At 44.1% G+C, this 23,634-nt stretch overlaps 1 pseudogene; it reads left to right on the top strand.

Annotated features, from left to right (window-relative positions):
• Positions 1–23,634, top strand: part of LOC124620182 — a 219,204-nt pseudogene that overhangs the window by 86,152 nt on the left and 109,418 nt on the right.

Raw genomic sequence — 23,634 nt, forward strand, 5'->3', positions numbered from 1 at the left:
TTTAGTTTGATCATGTTGGATACGCAAATAGTTCCCAAAGATGTCATTCCCAGTATTATTAAGTGATGTACCGTTCCCTTGCATAATTTTAAAGAAGGGTGTGAAGGCTTTCAACATCTTCGTTCAATTCTGTTTCCGTTCTCCAATATGTGGTGTATGTCAGCTCTTTGTCCAGTATCGTCCCAAGGTACGTCACCGTGCTGGACCATGATATCTTCTGGTTGGCAATGTCCGCGTACGTTCGCTGCACCCGCCTTTTTTGTAAACAGTATTGCTGCTATCTTGGTTGTGTTCACGAAAACAATCGCGACGTTTAAAGATCAATACAGCTCGGGGAGTCACTTTATTCGCATCACTTACAGCGTATCAAAGATCCATCACCACAAGATCAGTAAGCCAGGTTGTAAATCTATCAATGGCTTAAAGTGCCGCAGATCGGAATTTCACAAAGTGCATTTTATTTGTGGATGAGGTGGGATTTATACAGAATCTCCCTACATGGGCAGATGCTAACCTCCGAGCGGTAATAGAATTAGCGTCAATTTGTAGCCAGGAAGAGGAAGTGATACACTCATATGGCTGTAAGCTTCAATGTTTTAACAATGGCTGTTTGTAACCAATTCTTTCCGCAACGTACGCTAAGGTGGCAAAAGTCATGGGACAACGATATGCGCATGTGGTAGTCGTATCGTGTACACGAGATATACGAAGGCAGTTCAATAAGTAATGCAACACATGTTTTTTCTCGGCCAATTTTGGTTGAAAAAACCGGAAATTTCTTGTGGAATATTTTAAAACATTCCCGCTTCGTCTCGTATGGTTTCATTGACTTCCGACAGGTGGCAGCGCTGTACGGAGCTGTTAAAATGGCGTCTGTAACGGATGTGCGTTGCAAACAACGGGCAGTGATCGAGTTTCTTTTGGCGGAAAACCAGGGCATCTCAGATATTCATAGGCGCTTGCAGAATGTCTACGGTGATCTGGCAGTGGACAAAAGCACGGTGAGTCGTTGGGCAAAGCGTGTGTCATCATCGCCGCAAGGTCAAGCAAGACTGTCTGATCTCCCGCGTGCGGGCCGGCCGTGCACAGCTGTGACTCCTGCAATGGCGGAGCGTGCGAACACACTCGTTCGAGATGATCGACGGATCACCATCAAACAACTCAGTGCTCAACTTGACATCTCTGTTGGTAGTGCTGTCACAATTGTTCACCAGTTGGGATATTCAAAGGTTTGTTCCCGCTGGGTCCCTCGTTGTCTAACCGAACACCATAAAGAGCAAAGGAGAACCATCTGTGCGGAATTGCTTGCTCGTCATGTGGCTGAGGGTGACAATTTCTTGTCAAAGATTGTTACAGGCGATGAAACATGGGTTCATCACTTCGAACCTGAAACAAACGGCAATCAATGGAGTGGCGCCACACCCACTCCCCTACCAAGAAAAAGTTTAAAGCCATACCCTCAGCCGGTAAAGTCATGGTTACAGTCTTCTGGGACGCTGAAGGGGTTATTCTGTTCGATGTCCTTCCCCATGGTCAAACGATCAACTCTGAAGTGTATTGTGCTACTCTTCAGAAATTGAAGAAACGACTTCAGCGTGTTCGTAGGCACAAAAATCTGAACGAACTTCTCCTTCTTCATGACAACGCAAGACCTCACACAAGTCTTCGCACCCGATCACGCAAGACCTCACACAAGTCTTCGCACCCGAGAGGAGCTCACAAAACTTCAGTGGACTGTTCTTCCTCATGCACCCTACAGCCCCGATCTCGCACCGTCGGATTTCCATATGTTTGGCCCAATGAAGGACGCAATCCGTGGGAGGCACTACGCGGATGATGAAGAAGTTATTGATGCAGTACGACGTTGGCTCCGACATCGACCAGTGGAATGGTACCGTGCGGGCATACAGGCCCTCATTTCAAGGTGGCGTAAGGCCGTAGCACTGAATGGAGATTACGTTGAAAAATAGTGTTGTGTAGCTAAAAGATTGGGGAATAACCTGATGTATTTCAATGCTGAATAAAACAACCCCTGTTTCAGAAAAAAAAATGTGTTGCATTACTTATTGAACTGCCCTCGTATAAGGGAGGTGCGTTGGTGGAGCTGTCACCAGGACTCAGGTGATTCATGTGAAAAGATTTCCGACCTTGTTATGGCTGCACGACAGGAATTAACAGACTCTGAACACGGGATGATATCGTTTTCGGAAATCGTTAGCGAGCTCAATATTCCGTGATCAAGGATGTCAAGAGTGTGCCGAGAATACCAACTTTCAGGCATTGCCTCTCATCACGGACAACGCAGTGGCCAAGACCTTCACTTAGCGACAGAGAGCAGTGGCTTCTGCAAAGAGCTGTCAGCGCTAACACACAAACAAAGTTACTTGAAATCACCATAAAAATAAAATATAGGATTTACAACGAACGTATCCGTTAGGACAGTCCGGCGAAATTTGGCGTTAATGTGCTATGGCAGCAAATGACCGATTCGAGTGCCTTTGCTAAGAACATGGCATGCTCTGCAGTGACTGTCCTGGCTTGTGACCACAGCGTTTCGGCCCTAGACGCCTGGAAAAACATGGTCTGGTCAGATGAGTCTTATTTCAGTTGGTAAGAGCTAATGGTAGGCTTCGAGTGTGGCGCGGACCCCACCAACCATGGACCCAAGCTGGTGGTGGCTCCATAATGGGCTGTGTTGACATGGAATGGACTGGGTCCTCTGTTCCGGCTGAACCGATCATCGACTGGAAGTGGTTACGTTTGGCCACCTGAAGACCATTTGCAACCATTCATCCACTTTATGTTCCCAGACAACGACGGAATTTATATGGATGACGATGCGACAGTTCACCGAACCACAATTGTTTGAAGAACATTCTGGACAAATGAAGCGAATGATTTGGCCACTCACACCGCCCGGCGTGAATCCTAAGGAACTTTACGGGGCATAGGTGAGAGGTCACTTTGTGCACAAAATCCTGCACAGGCAACACTTTAGCAATTATGGACGGCTATAGAGGCAGCATGGCTCAGATTTCAGCAGGGCACTTAAAGAACTTCTTGAGTCCATGTCACGTCGAGTTGTATTATGCCGGGCAAAAGGAAATCCGGCCCAATATTAGGTATCCCTGCCGTTTTTCACATCAGTGTATTACGGGAACAGTTGTAGGAATTCAACCTTCCTGGAAGACAAAGGATGTGTTTTATTTACTACGAGTTTCCACCCCATTTTCTACGGCTTGTGCGACAAATACTTTTCTTTGGTGGCGGGGGGGCGGGGGGGGAGGGGGGGGGGAGGAGGGGGGGGGTCCGTCAGTCCTCTGGTCCGCTTTCATTAGGTGAGCCACGATTACCTCTACCATGCTCATTATTTGTTGAATGTATCCCAGTCTCTGTCTTCACCCAGTTTTCATGTTAACTTTATCGCTGATGTCATTTCCACTACTGCTCAATGCTTTCGGTTTACCCTCAATGCATAATGTGTGCTCAGCGGACTGTTCATCCATTCAGCAGGTCCTGCAGCTCTTCCTCACTTTTACCGAGGATATCAATGTCATCAGCTAAGCTTACCTTGGATATTCATTCACCCTGAATATTAATACCACTTCCAAACCTACGTTGTATTTCCGTTTTTACTTCTCCCCTTTCTAATCAGATCACTTTGTTTTTGGAGATCCATTCTTTCTCTGTCTGTTTGACACATCTCATTATCCCTTTCCAAACAAAAATTACGAGTTGCATCCAGGATGGTGGATTCCAAAATGGCCACCATCTTGGTTTTGTCTTGTATCGAAATGTCAGTTACGATCCAGTAGCCAGTACTCAGTTTCATACTCGTACACGAACTCGACATTTTGGCGCTTTTAGCGAAATATTTAGAATTTGATGAAAAATTCCATAGTCTTAATGGAAACAGAATGTAATTACAACTTGCTTATTATTACGACTACGATTATTAAAACTTCTAACAAATAATACAAATCGCTGGATCTCCTTCACGCGATGATGTCATGTCTTACAAATTTTTTGAGCATATTTAAACAGATCCCAATTCTAGTTGGTATTTACGCAAGCTATGTTACACAAATTCTAAAACATTACAGGTGAAGGCTGTGGACGGCGACGTGGAGCGTCCACAAGACGTGGTGTATTCCATCTCGGGGCCAGGAGTCGCTCTTGATAGAAGTGATGATGGACACTTTCGAGTGGACGCCAACACAGGCGACGTGTTCGTCCTTACGGTGAGTTCATTCTCTAAACTGCTTTTGTAACACTTTGCTTTCGCCGCGCGGGGTAGCTGTGCGGTCGAGGGCGCCTTGTCACGGTTCGCGCGGCTGTCCCCGTCGGAGATTCGAGTCCTCCCTCGGGCATAGGTGTGTGTGTGTTGTCCTTAGCGTAAGTTAGTTTAAGCTAGATTAAGTAATGCGTAAGCCTAGGGACCGATGACTTCAGAGTTTGGTCCCATAGAGCTCACCACAAATTTCCATATTACCACTAATCTTTCATCTTACACTGTTTTTAGTGATAAAGACTGATGTAGAGTGAGCATTTTCTAAAACCATTGGCTGCTACTGTGTCAACACTGGACGATTACGACCGTGTTGCGAGGGATCCCAGAATTGCTCTCTTGTACTGTACGACGACAGTGGATTAGCATAACCTTTTCTCCACTGAAAACGAATATGCTCTTACTAAATTCCCAAACGTCTGTTACAACCTCACTTCGTCGTCTAGCGACATGTGTTACTGTGGCTTCGATACACTAACAACATCCTGCTGGTGTCGCAAAAATGCCTGGGGAACAGTGGCGCTTTTCCCAAAAAACATTGTCAGGCATTCATACACAAAAATATTACAGCTACTGAAAGAATTACAAATGTCTATGTACAAAACCCTAATTAATTCAATAACACAAACACTCAACTCGCATGTGGCCTTTGTACCAACAATCTTAGCCTGTTCCCGCATCCCGCTCAGACACTAAGTCCAAATTGGTAAACAATTCCCGAGGGGTGGGCTTCCATGCAAAGCAGAGCTTGGTGAAACTGTAAGTTCCCATTAAGCCGAGGTGTACGTGCCGACGTCACAAGCTGAAGATGCGAAGATAGAATTTACATATGAGGATATTGAACAGGTGAGTCAGTACGTAAAGGGAGATGAAAATCTAACAGTCATGGGGGACTGGAGCGCGGTTCTCGGAGAAGGAGTAGAAGAAAGGGTTACGGGAGAATTTGGTATTAGGAATGGTATAGGAGGAAGACTAATTGAGTTCTCCAACAAATTTCAGTTAGTAATAGCGAATACTCTGTTCAAGAATCACAATAGGAAGAGGTATGCCTGGAAAAGACAGGGAGATACGGGGAGATTTCATTTAGATTACATCATGGTCAGACATAGATTTCATTATTCAGGAAAAATCAATACCCTAAGAAGTGAGATACGGAAATACTAAGTAATGAACAGAGACGCTTGAAGTTCTCTAAGACTACAGATACTGCAATAAGGAATAGCTCAGTAGGCAGTACAGTTGCAGAGGAATGGACATCTCTAAATCAGACAACCACAGAAGTTGAAAAGGCAAAAACAAAGGCTTAAACGAGGCAACTGTGAAGAAACTATGAGCTACAGAAGAAATACTTCAGTTAACCTATGAAAGAAGGAAGCACAAGAATGTTCAGGGAAATCTAGTAATACAGAAATACAAGTCGCTGAGGAATGAAATAAATAGGTAGGAAGTGCAGGGAAGCTAAGACGAAATGGCTGCATGAAAAATGTGAAGAAATCGAAAAAGAAATTATTGTCGGAAGGACTGACTCAGCATATTGGAAAAACATAACACCATTCGGTGAAATTAAAAGCAAGGGTGGTAACTTTAAGAGCGCGACAGGAATTTCACAGTTAAATGGAGAGGGAAGAGAAGGTAGATGAAAAGAGTCAAGGAAGGTCTTTATGAGGGGGAAGATTTGTCTTATGTGATAGAAGAAGGCCGGGCACTGTGGCCAAGCAGTTCTAGGCGCTTCAGTCCGGAACCGCGCTGCTGCTACGATCGCAGGTTCGAATCCTGCCTCGGACATAGATGGGTGTGACGTTCTTAGGTTAGTTAGGTTTAAGTAGTTCTAAGCCTAGGGGACTGATGACCTCAGATGTTAAGTCCCAAAGTGCTCAGAGCCATTTGAACCATTTGATAGAAGAAGATGCAGCAGGAGATTTAGGAGAGGTGGGGGATTCAGTATTACAATCAGAATTTAAAAGAGCTTTCGAAGACTTAAGATCAAATACGTTACATCGTATTTTCTAAACTGATTGGGGGAAGTAGCAACAAAATCACTATTCACGTTGGTGTGTAGAATGTGTGAGCCCAGCGCTATTCCATCTGACTTTCGGAATAATATCATCCATACCATTCCGAAGGCTGCAAGAGCTGATCAAGAACGCGAGTTTTCACACAATCAGCTTAACAGTTCATACATCCAAGTTGCTGAGAAGAATAACATACAGAAAAATGCAAAAGAAAATTGAGGATTTTTTAGATAACGATCAGTTTGGCTTTAGTGTCAAATGGTGCAAGATGTTCGAAATTCTGTGGAAAATAGGGGTAAGATACAGGGAGAGACGGATAATACGTAACATGTACAAGACCCAAGAGGGACTAATAACAGTGGAAGACCAAGAAGTGCTCGGATTAAAAAGGTTGTAAGACACGGATGTAGTCTTTCGCCCCTACTGTTCACTCTGTACATCGAAGAAGCAATGATGGAAATAAAAGAAAGGCTCAGGAGCGGAATTAAAATTCAGTGTGGGAGGATATCAATGATACGATTCGCTGATGGCATCGCTATCCTCAGCGAAGTGAAGAAGAATTACGCGATATACTGAATGGTATGAACAGTTTAATGAGCACAGTTTATGGATTAAGGTAAATCGAAGACGAAAGTAATGAAAAGCAGCAGAAATCAGAACAGCGAGAAACTTAACATCAGGACTGACGGTCACAAAGTAGATGAAGTTAAGGACTTTTGCTGCCTAGGCAGCAAAATACGTACGGAGCAAGGAGGACATCGAATGCAGACTAGCACTGACAAAAAGGGCATTCCTGTCCAAGTGAAGTCCACTAATATCAAAGGTAGGCCTTAATATGAGGAAGAAATTTCTGAGAACGTATGTTCTTAGCACAGCATTGTATGGTCATGAAACAAGGACTGTGGGAAAACCGAGACAAAAGAGTATTGAACCATTTGAGTTGTTGTTGACAATTAGGTGGACTGATAAGATAAGGAATGAGGAAGTTCTGCGCAGAATCGGAGAGGAAAGGAACATGTGGGGAATACTGACAAGAAGAAGGGACAGTATGATAGACATCAGGGAATAACTTGTATGGTACTAGAGAGACCTGTAGAGGGTAAAAATTCTAGAGGAAGAGCTGCGGAACACTACCTGGTTTGTCCAGTGATATGAAACGGCACGCTAATTTTTCCACGTGACTGCTGACGTCCTACATAGTTCCTGTCATGCTGGCGACATTGCTTGCGGTCTCTTTCCGCCTGGCGCGTACGCTGCTGCGTGTAACCTGCATGGATGGAGGAAAGGCTAACCGGCAGTAGAGTCGCCACCATGTGAGCCGCGGTCTAAGCAGCCAGTATTACGCGATTCCGATTGCAAGCTTATCATATCCACCCACGTCACGTTCTTGAATAACCTGACAGGGAGACTTTTGGGAAGCGCAGTGTTGACAATGTTTATTATTATTATTATTCGAGAACATGTACATTTATGTACAGTGAGTGAATCGTTGGCGTTGGGTGAAGGGAGTCAATTTTTGAGTTAGTGGTGGTTAGTAGGTTGGCGGTGAACAGAACAGTAATCACTATGATACGACGATAGACCATGAGTTAGGTTAGTGAAACAGAAGAAAATCAGTTAAACAAGGATGAAGAGATCGTGAGTAGAGGGTAACTAAATGATCTTCCAATTGAAAGTGGCTCTAAGGGATAAAGTTAAGAATCGTGTGCGAATGAAATGGAATCGTAATTGTTATTTACGATGTTTCAAGTAACTACGTGTGATTTTTGTGGTGGTGGGGGGGGGGGGGGGGGGGGTGGTCAATCCATAACGAGACGAACCACAGTTAAGGATGTATGTGACACTAGCGGTGTGTTAGGCAGACCATCACAGCCTACAGCTAACTTACACATGCAAGTTCAAGCTCCCCCTCCCTCCCTCCCGTCAGCTAAATAAATTCCTGTTCACTCCATCAAACCGATATTCAAGTTATTTTTTAACCCCTTTTTAAGTCATAAGTGTGTCAGCACTCTAACTCCACATTATTTGTCACTCCTATTTACTCTTCACGAAGTTCTTGAGGGTTTTTCTCTATGGCGTCAGCGTCTTCACAATGTTGCAGATATTTAATATGTGTTCAGGTGTTACCTGTCTACGCGGATATGCATCCGCTTTACAACTCGACATCAGTCTCTTATGTTGCCCGCATTCGGGAGGACGCCGGTTCAATCCCGCGTCCGGCCATCCTGATTTAGGTTTTCCGTGATTTCCCTAAATCGCTCCAGGCAAATGCCGGGATGGTTCCTTTCAAAGGGCACGGCCGACTTCCTTCCCCGTCCTTCCCTAATCCGATGAGACCGATGACCTCGCTGTCTGGTCTCCTTCCCCGAAACAACCAACCAACCATCTTATGTTTCCTCTGATTTTCTTGATTGTTAAACTAAATTTAAACGCATGATTGCGTTCTCAGATTTCAAGTTGACACAATTGTTCGACGAAATCAGAAACAGAGCATATCACCTGTATATCGTGTCCATTTGTACCGTCGAAATAGGGTGTCAATCTGACTTGAAGACTTTGCTACAAACCCAAGAACAATATCAGAAGTTATGCCAACTACGTGTACTAAATATAAACACAATTTTGTGTTCTTAGGTTTATTTTACTCGCATTATCAGTACAGCATCATTGTCTGCAAAGTCATGGGCAGGTATATAGCTGCTTAAATTAAAATACTCGAGGCGCTAGTAAGAATCATTTGTGTCGGTACTGAATTCCAAAACAGTGCTGCCAAAAGTGCATAGCAATATATTTTGCCTTAATGGACATTCGCCAACCGGGAAAGAGTTCACATCAAGTAACAACGAAAAAAGTCTTCAGTAAAAGAATCCGCTAAGTTTGTAAAACTAATGTAGCGGATTTCATCATTGATGATCAATATCAACATATTTGGATGTCCCATCAAGAAAAACGTGTAACAATAAAACAAAGTATACGCATTTTGCACAGCTTGTTTCAAAAATGCAATGTAAAAAAGTAATTTTTACTGTCCTAGGTTATGGCCACGAATAAAGATAAAAAACGTATTAAATATTCGTAGTGCTAGTGCGGACCTTTATTGTGTTCTATCTTTGTCACCAGCCAGAAGAGGACCTTACCAAAAAATATTACATTGACAAACCTTGCTAGCATAAAACTTAATTTTTGCTTCATACTCACTAATTGTGGAGCACATTTTCCCATCTGTTAACACTATTTTAATTATACTTTGTAAGACCTTAATGTACCATGTAAGTACTATCTGAGATAACAAGTAATGAAACAAAAATGATTATTCACAGGAGGGATTTAAATCAACACCATAATGCGAATATACATGGAAGATTTAAAACTGTATTTTCATATAGATTTTTGAGTCGGCAGAAAAATATCTCAGTATACGAATTACTGTATGTCAAACGCAACATAACTGTGAAATAACCCATATTAACTGTTTCTTGCGCTATCTGTGATTAAATGTATTTCCGTTAACAGATATGAACAAAAGAGTCCTTTGTGTTGCATTATCCATAAATAACGCCATGGTGAGATCTAAACCTACCGACACGTTAGTACATTTTTCCTGTTTATGCAGGCGTGGGTCCGAGGCGGTAGGATGGGTGGAGGACGGACTGAAAGGACACTCATCCTCAATCTTCCCCACCTCTTGTTTGAAACTGAGTTAATCTTCTTGCTCTTAAAGCTGCTTTTGTCGCAAGAGAAACTTTACGTTAAACAGTAATTTAAGCCAAGATAATATGCAAATGGATAAAGCCACACTTCTTGAAATGAAAGGGAAACATCCATCCCTAGAAAAATTGCTACTCAACACGGAGAGAAGAACACTTGACAACGAGAAACCGTTCACTGAACCTAAAATGCATACACATGACTCGATATCCAATAAGAAATTATTTGCTTTACTATAAAACAATGGTACCAGTAAGCGGACATTAAAAGATCGCTACAATGGCTTTTGCAGCAAAATAACACAGGATAAAGTGTTTTCACAGGTCACTTTTACGCGTCTCAATCCTCATGGGCCTTACATTGATTCAGGAATCAATCAAAATTGCAGCCAGTGTCATCGACTCATAAAGTGCGTAATAAAACTGTTTCGCGTTCATGAACACAGGCCCCAAGAAACTTTAACCGCTTTGGTCCTCACCATCGAACCGAAGAGAACATGTGCACTTCAAAACTTGTATATCAAAATATGATACAAGAGACTCATCCCTGTAAAGTACTTAACTCATTGTGTATTATTTGGTTGTCATTACAATTATTTGCACAATTTGAAATAAAGAGAAACATTTTCACGAACCAATTTCCACACCCCATTTTAAAGTAATTACGTCTTTTTGGGAGGTTGTTTTATATGACAGTTAACATGGACAGTTTAAATAAGGAACGACGTTTCAAAATGGACATATCTACATTGGAGAATTCATAAGCATCCAGCAACACAGGGACAGTTCATCAGAATGCAATATACATATTACAATACTGTCTACAACTAAGACAGAACAAGAAATCAGCACTGGCAACAGGAAATATTAATTCATCTATGATGATGATGATGGTAGAGCTCCGAGGACGTGCATTAAGTAACGTAAAGAAATGCAGCAACCAGGCCCTTTTTATGTAGCTTTACTCACTTCAGGACATGCTTCCCGTTTTCACCTACCTTCATTTAGCGGAACACATCTACATCTTCATTAGTGCAATGCTATTGTCAACTACATGCTGTGTCCTGAGCAAAATAACTGTATGCTCAGCTACCACATTTCCCGTGTAGTGTATTTAAGTTTACCTAATAATTGGGTGCAGAAATCTCTCCTTTTTTGTGTTTATGTTTATAGCTCCACTGATGCATCAATACAGCCACAGCATCAGTAAGCTTAAAGTGTGTGTGCTATGCATATGAAGGAGGAAAAAGAAACTATACGTAACAGAGCAAAAGGCAGCTGGAGCCCTCAAAATATAGTTGACAAACCCGTTGTATTAACTAAGATATAAATGTTAAATGACTGAATTTCAGACACTATACTGATATGATTTTATGTATGCATACTGAAGCGGCGAGTGAAAATTTGTAACAAGGCCGGGAATCGAAGCTAGGTCTCCTGCTTATTAGGCAGGTGCGTTAGCCACTAAGCCACTTTGGGACAGCAGTTCATACACCTGCACAGACTATCCCGGCTTGCCTCCCTCCTCGAGACAAATTCTCACTGCCTCCCCAGTTTACTTTAAATTACCCCTTACACACGAACAAAATTCCAAGTCTCTCCATGTTCGGGCGTAGAACCTCATCATAGAATGTAAGCCCAAGGTGGCTTAGCGGGTAATTCACCTGCCTAGAAGGCAAGAGACTCAGTTTCGATTCCCGGCCTTGACACAAATTTTCTCTCCATGCTTCAGTCTATATTCGTATCTGTATGAGACCACTAAAGTGCCTTAAATTATGTCTTTATACACGAAAACATATAAATATATTACACCAGGTCACTATGAGTGACAACAAGAAACGCATCTGGCGCAAATGAAACTCTAAAAGTGGCTGGTTGCTGGATTTCCTCAACTAATACTTGAGATGCAGACAGCCTTGTAGGTGGGACAATCACAGCTATTAGTATTCGTCTTGGGTATTAATAACCGCTTAGCTGTATTTAGTCCTTTATTACTGGATCACTACCGGTTTCGTGGCACTAAAAGCCACATCTTCAGGTGAACATACGATTAAAACATTAGAACGGAAAATCTCGGAATCTACTTACACAACATTCGTTGTCCGTCAAAACAAAACACCGCTAAAAGACAGTATGTTATAGGTTAAAAACTGCCAGATTCCTGTATAGTGGATAGGTCCAAAATAAAACGTACCATAGTGATTGCTTCTCCGATCTGTACGGAACCGCGTACATGGGATGCGATCAACACGACGTCTATAATAACAATCCATACACGCAGCGCCTCCATGTTACATTAGAAAAAAACCGCCAAATATTTGTAACAAGCAAAATTATAAATAACACTACTACTCGATTCACCTTACCCTCGGAAATCGTTCCAACTACAGAGAGAAACAGTCTAATCTTTGTGAGAAAAACAAAATAAAAATGTAATCGCTATCAGTTTCTCTACCAACAATTTAACCTATGGTCTCAGGTTGCACCCTAACTATATTCTCGGACATCACTAAATGTTTGTAACATGCAGTACGGTTTACAAACACCAGAGATTACACTGGTTACTAAGACAACCACAGTTAACATTTAATAACAGGCCGCCTACATCCTTCGCAACGAAAACTAATGGCGTCGCAAAGGACGTCATTGATCAAAGCAAGTGGGTGAAATCTAAAGGCGCACTTGATCCGCTACTTGTGTCATTCACACTATAATAACAACGATATAGTTTTGTTTTTTGACTTTATCAAATCGAAGATATGCGATCTCTTATGTTAAAATGCTTGGATAAAAATTCCTAGATCAACATCTCTAAAACTCCTCTATTTTTTTTCTTATCTGATTCCGTGTATAGCAGGCACCAGACATTACACATCATCATAATCTGTTCATTTTTTATTGATCTGAAGATGGCTCGTCAATGAGCTGAAACTAGTTATCAAATAAAGTGATCTTGATCTAGGATTTTTTTATCCACATATTATAACGAAACAACTGATAACAAGTAGAGCTTATTTCTAATAACATTACGATACGTGGTGTAGATTCACTGCGTCCGATTAACAACGTCAGAGCATGCTGAACGTTCTATTTCTTGTAATTGTTTCTCCCGGCGTATTTGTTGATTGAACAGTCCACGGCTGTACTGTCAGCCATAGTATCCAAGGGGCACAATATTTCGGTGATCAGACATGTTGCCATCGTCAGGTGCGCTGGCGAACTAAGCTCATGAGGGCGAGCGGCCGACTTACGTGATCTGATTTCTTACATTTTAGATAAGTTTAGGATGAGCGTAGTCGCTCGTCATTCTTAAAGTCAAAATTCTTCTATGACGCTGTAATTGTGCCGTCACTAGAGGTTACGCTTTCGCGGCAATTCGAAGGATCGTGCGATTACAGCTGTGGCTGCGCAAGCGCTGCACCATGAGGGCACTGCTAGCGGAGCGAAGCTACAGTAGCGCCATCCGGAGCCAACGTGGGAGTCTGCTGTGTACTACAGACAGAATGTCGAGTACCGCGGAGAGAAGAAGACGGCATTGTGGAACGGTCGAACAGAAAGCACGGATACACGGTCCAGTCACATTAATGTGACCTCGACCTATGCTCGACATCAAAGTGTAATAACCACCCGCAGACGGCAGATGACAGCACTAGCGATAGACGGTATATAAAGCATGTCCGGGAGGGATTGGGGGGGGGGGGGGGGGGGAGACAATGCAGTCGTTGCCGTAACTTGGAAATGCAGACCTTCACCTGACGTCTAAAAGGACAGGATCATTGACTTTTCGGTCTAGGGTAGAAATACACTACTGGCCATTAAAATTGTTACACCAAGAAGAAATGCAGATGATAAACAGGTATTCATTGGACAGATATATTATACGAGAATTGACATGTGATTACATTTTCACGCAATTTCGGTGTATAGATCCTGAGAAATCAGTACCCAGAACAACCACCTCTGGCCGTAATAACGACCTTGATACGCCTGGGCATAGAGTCAGACAGAGCTTGGATGGCGTGTACAGGTACAGCTGCCCATGCAGCTTCAACACCATACCACAGTTCATCAAGAGTAGTGACTGGCGTATTGTGACGATCCAGTTGACTCAGCCACCATTGACCAGACGTTTTCAGTTGGTAAGAGATCTGGAGAATGTGCTGGCCAGGGCAACAGTCGAACATTTTCTGTATCCTGAAGGGCCCGTGCAGGACCTGCAACATGCGGTGGTGCATTATCCTGCTGAAATGTAGGGTTTCGCAGGGATGGAATGAACGATAGAGCCACGGGTCGTAACACATCTGAAATGTAACGTCCACTGTTCAAAGTGCCGTCAATGCGAACAAGAGGTGACCGAGACGTGTAACCAATGGCACCCCATACCATCACGCCGGGTGATACGCCAGTATGGCGATGACGAATACATGCTTCCAGTGTGCGTTCACCGCGATGTCGCCAAACTCAGATGCGACCATCATGATGCTGTAAACAGAACCTGGATTCATCCGAAAAAATGGCGTTTTGCCATTCGTGCACCCAGGTTTCTCGTTGAGTACACCATCGCAGGTGCTCCTGTCTGTGATGCAGCGTCAAGGGTAACCGCAGCCATGGTCTCCGAGCTGACAGTCCATGCTGCTGCAAACGTCGTCGAGCTGTTCGTGCAGATGGTTGTTGTCTTCCAAACGTCCCCATCTGTTGACTCAGGGATCGAGACGTGGCTGCACGATCCGTTACAGCCATGCGGATAAGATGCCTGTCATCTCGACTACTAGTGATACGAGGCCGTTGGGATCCAGCACGGCGTTCCGTATTACCCTCCTGAACCCACCGATTCCATATTCTGCTAACAGTCATTGGATCTCGACCAACGCGAGCAGCAATGTCGCGATACGATAAACCGTAATCGCGATAGGCTACAATCCGACCTCTATCAAAGTCGGAAACGTAATGGTACGCATCTCTCCTCCTTACACGAGGCATCACAACAACGTTTCACCAGGCAACGTCGGTCAACTGCTGTTTGTGTATGAGAAATCGGTTGGAAACTTTCCTCATGTCAGCACGTTGTAGGTGTCGCCACCGGCGCCAACCTTGTGTGAATGCTCTGAAAAGCTAATCATTTGCATATCACAGCATCTTCTTCCTGTCGGTTAAATTTCGCGTCTGCAGCACGTCATCGTTGTAGTGTAGCAATTTTAATAGCCAGTAGTGTATTTCCGAAGGAGCTAAGTCAGTAAACTGTTCTCGTGCCGACCTGTTTAAAGTATACCGTTCATTGCTAAGTGGTGCTACCCGAAACCAGTGCCAAGGCAACAGTGATTCACCAAGGAGCATATATAACAGGGGTTAACGATGACGGTGGAGAACAGAGGGGCAACTGTTGAGCAGCTGCCCCCCCCCCCCCCCACCCCCCAGATGAGACAAAGACAAGGGGCTCACAATGGAGTCTCCTGAACTATTGTTCAGCGAACGTTACTGATTGTGGGCTTCCGCAGCAGGCGTCTAGTTCATTCGCCCATAGTGACTGCTGTTCATCGCCGACGAAGGCTGGAATTTGCACGCCAGTACCGCAACTGTCCACTTAGTGGCGACAGATGGCCTTTCACATAAACAACGGTTTATGCTCCATCGCAAAGATGGGCACTGTCGTGTAAGGCGTGAAGCGCAACAATCGTCGGAAGGGTCCAGGCCGGAGGAGAGACGTTACAAATGGAGAATGTTTTCGTGGCATTCCCAGGGTGATCTCGTCGATCTCTAACGTATAATGGATCGACACAAGTATGCGTCTATCTTTGGAGACCATGTCCACCCCTACTTGCAGTTTGTTTTTCTTCAGCACGATGGAATCTATCTGCAGGACAACGCAACCTGCCACACACTTCACAGGATATGTGCGTGTTTCGAAGAACACCAGGGCGAGTAAACCTCACTCCCTCAGCAACACACACCCCGGTTTGAAGCTCGATCGAGAATCTGCGGAACCATCTCAGTCGGACTGTTCGAACCGAGATCCGAGAAACCCAGTGCAGAACTGGAGTCGCCATGGTGCCGCATTCCTCTCGGTACCTTCCAGATCCTCACTGACTTCCTTCTTCCACGTCTCGCAGCGGTCCGCGGCTGGGAAGAAGAGCCTGGTGTTTAATGGAAGCAGGTACGGCACGTACGGTGCTGTTTCAGGAAAACAGTCTCTGCTGTGCGCTTACTGGAGTTTGAGGACTGGGGTTCGACTTTGAGCTCTGTGGATGTGTACCTGTTTGAATGCAGCTCTCCTCGGGCTGTGGTGCATCTTGTAAACCTGTATGATGCACGGGAGTTGTCGTATTTGCAGTAAGTAGAAGACAGAGCTGTACGGCGGATATATACACTCGCTCTGATGAGTATGACTGTATTAATATACAGTGCTGTATAATGTTTGTGACTCTTGTTTTGATCAGAAGTTTTAAGTTGGATTGTAGATTTACATAATAGCAACCAGTGAATTAAACTATGATTTATTTTCAACTACCTGACATTGCCACAGTTGCAGGCGGTGATCTTTCAATATAGTGTTGCAGTTTTGGAAAACATTTTGTTTGCCAAGATTGCAAGGAAGAATCCAACTATTACTAGTTTCAACCAGTTAAATGGCCATCTTCAGATCACATAACATACATCGGTTATTAAAGCGAGACGCTTTACAATTCGATACTCATAGATAATTGTGGCCATTTAATTGGTCGAAGTTCCCGGGTTCGATTCCCAGCGGGGTCAGGGATTTTCTCTGCCTCGTGATGACTGGGTGTTGTGTGATGTCCTTAGGTTAGTTAGGTTTAAGTAGTTCTAAGTTCCAGGGGACTGATGACCATAGATGTTAAGTCCCATAGTGCTCAGAGCCATTTGAATTGGTCGAAACTAATATACGTTGTATCCTTCCTTGCTATCTTGGCAAATAAAAAGTTTTCCAAAAGAAGACTGCAATTCTAAATTGTGCTTTTGTCGCTGTTGCTTATGCATATGTCGGGCACAGTGATATTCTCATTAAATCACAGTGCTGATCTTGAACTTCCCTGTATTCTGTAGGGTAATTTTATTTGGTTCTCTGTTTTCATTTTCATTCCTTGTAATAGTATACATTTATTTTCTGCCTTTAATATTTTAATAATTACTGGTTATTGAATATTTTATGGTCTGGAACTGTGTTTGGCTTTCCGATGTTTCTTCGAACAGTGCAATTTCATTATCCGAGTTTCGTATTTGATTATTACTGACGTTTGCCTTTGGGGTTGCGCGATCACCGGGAGTTTATATAACTTTCTATTGTTCCTTGACTTCTGTTGTGGAAGTGTGTCTTGTTAATACAGTGAAGACCCAAAGAAGCTGGTATACCTACACAATATCGTGTAGGGCCCCCGCGAGCAGACAAAAGAACTGCGACACGACGTGGCTTGGACTCGACTAATATCTGAACTAGTAATGAGGGAATTGACACCATGAATCCTGCAGCGCTGTCCATAAACCCTTAACAAAACGAGAGGGTGGAGATATCTTCTCAACAGCATCTTGCAAGGCGTACCAGATATGCTCAATAATGTTCATGTCTGACTAGTTCGGTGGCCAGCGGAAGTGTTGAAAATCAGACGAGTGTTCCTGGAGCCACTCTGTAGCAATTCTAAACGTGTGGGGTGTCGCATTGTCCTGCTGGAATTTCCCAAGTCCGTCGGAATGCACAATGGGCAAGAATGTATGCTAGTGATCAGACAGAATGCTTACGTACGTGTCACCTTCTCGGAGTCGTATCTAAACGTAACAGAGGTCCCATATCACTCCAGTTGCACAGGCCTCGCACCATTACAGAGCCTCCACCAGCTTGAACAGTCCCCTGCTGACATGCGCGATCTATGGATTCATGAGGCTGGTTCAAATGTTTCAAATGGCTCTGAGCACTATGGGACCTAACATCTGAGGTCATCAGTCCCCTAGAACTTAGAACTACTTAAACCTAACTAACCTAAGGACATCACACGCATCCATGCCCGAGGCAGGATTCGAACCTGCGACCGTAGCGGTCGCGCGGTTCCAGACTGAAGCTCCTAGAACCGCTCGGCCACTTCGGCCGGCTCGTGAGGTTGTCTCCATAACCGTACACGTCCAACTGCACCATACAAATTGAAACAAGAGTCGTCCGGAAAAGCAACATGTTTCGAGTCATCAACAGTTAAATGACGGTGTTGACAGGCCCAAGCAAGGCGTATAGTTTTGTCTCGTAGAGTCATCAAGGGTACACGAGTGGGCCTTCGGCTCCGGAAGCTCATATCGATGACGTTTCGTTGAATGGTTCAAATGGTTCAAATGGCTCTCAGCACTATGGGACTTAACATCTGAGGTCATCACTCCCCTAAAACTTATAACCACTTAAACCTAACTAACCTAAGGATATCACACACATCCACGCCCGAGGCAGGATTCGAACCTGCGACCGTAGCGGTCGTGCGGTTCCAGAGTGTAGCGCCTAGAACCGCTCGCTTGAATGGTTTGGATGCTGACACTTGCTGATGGTCCAGCATTGAAATCTGCAGCTATTTGCGGAAGGGTTGCACTTTTCAATTTAATAAACTTTACCAACAGCCGTACACTTTAAGATATTTTATTTTATTCTGAAAGCAACCAGTTTCTGCAATTCATTTTGCCATCTTCAGGCCCCATACACTCTTTTTCAAATCAACGAACATATAGTACGGCGCCATAAAACTAGATATCGTGAATTCCAGTCGTGCAGCTGATTCATACGAAAGCGTGACAGTTGCTATCACTCTTTCAAATAAAGTATCTTAATGTGTACGGCTGTTGGTAAAGTTTATTGAATTGAACAGTACGTACCAGCATGTCCCCTGGCCGTAATGGACCAACAGAGGGTTGCACTTCTGTCACATTGAAAGATTATCTTCAGTCGTCATTGGACCCATCTTTGCAGGATTTTTCTTCCGGCCGCAGCGATGTCGGAGATTTGATGTTGAAACACATTCCTCATACTCACGGTACACTCATGAAATGGTCGTACGGGAAAATCCTCACTTCATAGTTATCTCAGAGATGTGTCCGACCGCTTGTGCGCCGACTATAACACCACGTTCAAACTCAAATCTAGACAACCTGCCATTGTAGCAGCAATAACCGATCTAACAACTGCGCCAGACACTTGTTTTCTTCTACAGGGTGTTACAACAAGGTACGGCCAAACTGTCAGGAAACATTCCTCACACACAAAGAAATAAAATATGTTATGTGGACATGTGTCCGGAAACACTTACTTTCCACGTTAGAGCTCATTTTATTCCTTCTCTTCAAACCACATTAATCATGGAATTGAAACACACAGCAACAGAACGTACTAGCGTGACTTCAAACACTTCGTTACAGGAAATGTTCAAAATGTCCTCCGTTAGCGAGGATACATGCATCCACCCTCCGTCGCATGGAATCCCTGATGCGCTGATGCAGCCCTGGAGAATGGTGTATTGTATCACAGCCGTCCACAATACGAGCACGAAGAGTCTCTACATTTGATACCGGGGTTGCGCAGATAAGAGCTTTCAAATGCCCCCATAAATGAAAGTCAAGAGGGTTGAGGTCAGGAGCGCGTGGAGGCCATGGAATTGGTCCGCCTCTACCAATCCATCGGTCACCGAATCTGTTGTTGAGAAGCGTACGAACACTTCGACTGAAATGTGCAGGAGCTCCATCGTGCATGAACCACATGTTGTGTCGTACTTGTAAAGGCACATGTTCTAGCAGCACAGGTAGAGAAATCATGATAACGTGCTCCATTGAGCGTAGGTGGAAGAACATGGGGCCCAATCAAGACATCACCAACAATGCCTGCCCAAACGTTCACAGAAAATCTGTGTTGATGACGTGATTGCACAATTGCGTGCGGATTCTCGTCAGCCCACACATGTTGATTGTGAAAATTTACAATTTGATCACGTTGGAATGAAGCCTCATCCGTAAAGAGAACATCTGCACTGAAATGAGGATTGACACATTGTTGGATGAACCATTCGCAAAAGTGCACCCGTGGAGGCCAATCAGCTGGTGATAGTGCCTGCACACGCTGTACATGGTACGGAAACAACTGGTTCTCCCGTAGCACTCTCCATACAGTGACGTGGTCAACGTTACCTTGTACAGCAGCAACTTCTCTAACGCTGGCATTAGGGTTATCGTCAACTGCACGAAGAATTGCCTCGTCCATTGCAAGTGTCATCGTCGTTCTAGGTCTTTCCCAGTCGCGAGTCATAGGCTGGAATGTTCCGTGCTCCCTAAGATGCCAATCAATTGCTTCGAACGTCTTCCTGTCGGGACACCTTCGTTCTGGAAATCTGTCTCGATACAAACGTACCGCGTCACGGCTATTGCCCCGTGCTAATCCATACATCAAATGGTCATCTGCCAACTCCGCATTTGTAAACATTGCACTGACTGCAAAACCACGTTCGTGATGAACACTAACCTGTTGATGCTACGTACTGATGTGCTTGATGCTAGTACTGTAGAGCAATGAGTCGCATGTCAAGACAAGTACCGAAGTCAACAGCCCGCATCTCGTGGTCGTGCGGTAGCGTTCTCGCTTCCCACGCCCGGGTTCCCGGGTTCGATTCCCGGCGGGGTCAGGGATTTTCTCTGCCTCGTGATGGCTGGGTGTTGTGTGCTGTCCTTAGGTTAGTTAGGTTTAAGTAGTTCTAAGTTCTCGGTGACTGATGACCTAAGATGTTAAGTCCCATAGTGCTCAGAGCCATTTGAACCATTTTTTGAACCGAAGTCAACATTACCTTCCTTCAATTGGGCCAACTGGCGGTGAATCGAGGAAGTACAGTACATACTGACGAAACTAAAATGAGCTCTAACATGGAAATTAAGCGTTTCCGGACACATGTCCGCAAAACATCTTTTCTTTATTTGTGTGTGAGGAATGTTTCCTGAAAGTTTGGCCGTATCTTTTTGTAACACCCTGTATAGTTGTCGCCGACCGCGGCGCCGTATTCTGCCTGTTAACATATCTCTATATTTGAATACGCATGCCTATACCAGTTTCTTTGGCGCTTCAGTGTAAATTCTTTCTGTTTTTTGGGCTCTCCAGGTGATTGACTGAAAACTAAAACAATTTTAATGATTTTTGTAAAATGAGATTCTGTTTGTTTCGTAAATAAATGGTTAAAAGCAAGTATTCACTCACAGCTCAACACAGTGCTGCCACTCCAACTACCACCATTACAACAGTTGCTAAGCAATATGACGGGTACAACAATTACCCCACCTTGGAATCGCATCGTGGTTGCCAGACTGCTCCTTCAGCAGCTGAACCTAAGGAGGTGCAAGAGCGAAACGATGATGTCAGTTACCAGTGACTGCTCAACAGTTCCAGGGACAACTGGTGCATTACTTTTCCTGATAACAGTAGTCAACTGCAAGCCGTCACTACCAGCGGCTAAGGCGGGCAGTTCTAGCGAAACACTACCTGTAGTTTTCTATCAAAGGCACGCTCTTCCAGGGCCTGGCTTTAATTCGCCTTTTTTTTAGCACTTGCTTCTGGTGTTGCAGCCCCTGGATCGCGACCCCCCGGAAGGCCGCCCTCTGTGGCGGTTCACGGCGTTCGCGCAAGACGAGGGCGGCGCCGGACTGGTGGGCTATGCGGACGTGCAGGTGGCCCTCACCGACGTCAACGACAACGCGCCCACGTTCCCGCAGCAGCTCTACCACGGACAAGTCATCGAAAACGCGCCAGCAGGTAAGACAATACAGTACAGGCAGTGTGACTGCAGCATTGCAGCCAGTGGCGAAATCGTTCTCTAGAAGTTCCCGACCACTCACTTCCACAATGCTCGGTATCACTCGCTTTCAAGCGGGCGACATCACTCCAATAACTGCGACTCAAAAGGCGCCTGGCTCCTTACAGACGGCTACGAAAAAAAAAGTGGTTAGGAATGGTACAATGCAGCGTGTGGCGTAAATCTCTTTTACACGACCCATTTCTTATTTTTCCTCTTCTTCTCCTCCTCCTCCTCCTCCTCCTCCTTCTCCTCCACCTCTCCCTCTTCTTAGGGGTAATCGCCTGTTAGGGTATACATCGTTACGTGGGACTTCCTCTGTCTCTTCTTTCTTGGCACATACAATTTCTGGCCTTTAAGAGAAGACTGTCACTCCTCATTCTTTCAAGGTGTTTGTTCAATTTTTTTCTGTACCCAAAAAATGGTTCAAATGGCTCTGAGCACTATGGGACTTAACATCTTAGGTCATCAGCCCCTAGAACTTAGAACTACTTAAACCTAACTAACCTAAGGACATCACTCACATCCATGCCCGAGGCAGGATTCGAACCTGCGACCGTAGCAGTCCCGCTGTTCCGGACTGCAGCGCCTAGAATCGCACGGCCACCACGGCCGGCTTTCTGTACTCCGTAATTTTATTACTTAAAGTAAAATCTTGATTCCTTAGTTTTTCTTCTACTCTGCAACTTTTAACTCATCTAAGTAATTTCATTTCTTGCGCCTGAATACGACTTTCTTGCTTCTTGCTAATCATCCAGATTTCAGTTTCATAGAGCGCAGTGAGGACTGCAAATGTTTTGTAGAATTTAATTTGAACATCCTTCCTAGTTTTGTTGTTAAGGTTTCTGTAAATTGTTCCACAAAAAATGGTTCAAATGGCTCTGAGCACTGTGGGACTTAACATCTTAGGTCATCAGTCCCCTAGAACTTAGAACTACTTAAACCTAACTAACCTAAGGACATCACACACATCCATGCCCGAGGCAGGATTCGAACCTGCGACCGTAGCAGTCCCGCGGTTCCGGACTGCAGCGCCTAGAACCGCACGGCCACCGCGGCCGGTAATTGTTCCACATACCCGGCTAAATTTACTAAGCTTAATCTCTCTATCTTTGCTGAAGTCCTACGTCCCCTCGCCTCCTAGGTAACTGAAATGTTTTACTTGCTCTAAAATCTTTTGGTCTACCACCATTTTAGTTTTATTGTGTTCTTTCCCCCAGGAAGACCATTGTCTTAGTTTTTCTATTGAAATCTCCATGTCAAATATCGTAGTTATTTATTTCAGTACGCACATTCCTTTCTGAAAGTGCTCTTCTTTATGTGCTAGGATCACTGCATCGTCAGCATATAGTAAGTTGTATGAAAGAATCCTCCCGTCTAGGTATGTACATTTTTAGAATTCTGTCTAAAACATACGTATTATTTCATGTATGTAAATGTTAAGCAAATTTGGGAAGGTACAGCAGCCTTGTCGAACTCCTTTGTTAGTCGGTATCTCCTTACTCATTTTTCCGTTTAGGATAGAGTGATAGACGTGTTCTGATACACACTTTCTATCGCATTTATTAGATATTTCGGATAAGCGCGTTTCGTCGTTATCTTTCAAAGTTTCTGCCTATTGACACTCTGAAAATCTTTTTTAAAATCAATAAAAGCAGTGCGTGTTTGTTTATTATATTCTCTACGGCTTTGTACTATCTGTTGTAAAATAAAAACTGCATCTATCGCACAGCGTCCTTTCATAAACACGTTTGTTCCCTAAGCAGTACTACTTTCGTTATGTCTTAAGTCTTAATTCTTAGCATATATCTTGCATGTTAAGT

The sequence above is a fragment of the Schistocerca americana genome, chromosome 6 (assembly GCF_021461395.2).
Source record: "Schistocerca americana isolate TAMUIC-IGC-003095 chromosome 6, iqSchAmer2.1, whole genome shotgun sequence".
Lineage (NCBI taxonomy): Eukaryota > Metazoa > Arthropoda > Insecta > Orthoptera > Acrididae > Schistocerca > Schistocerca americana.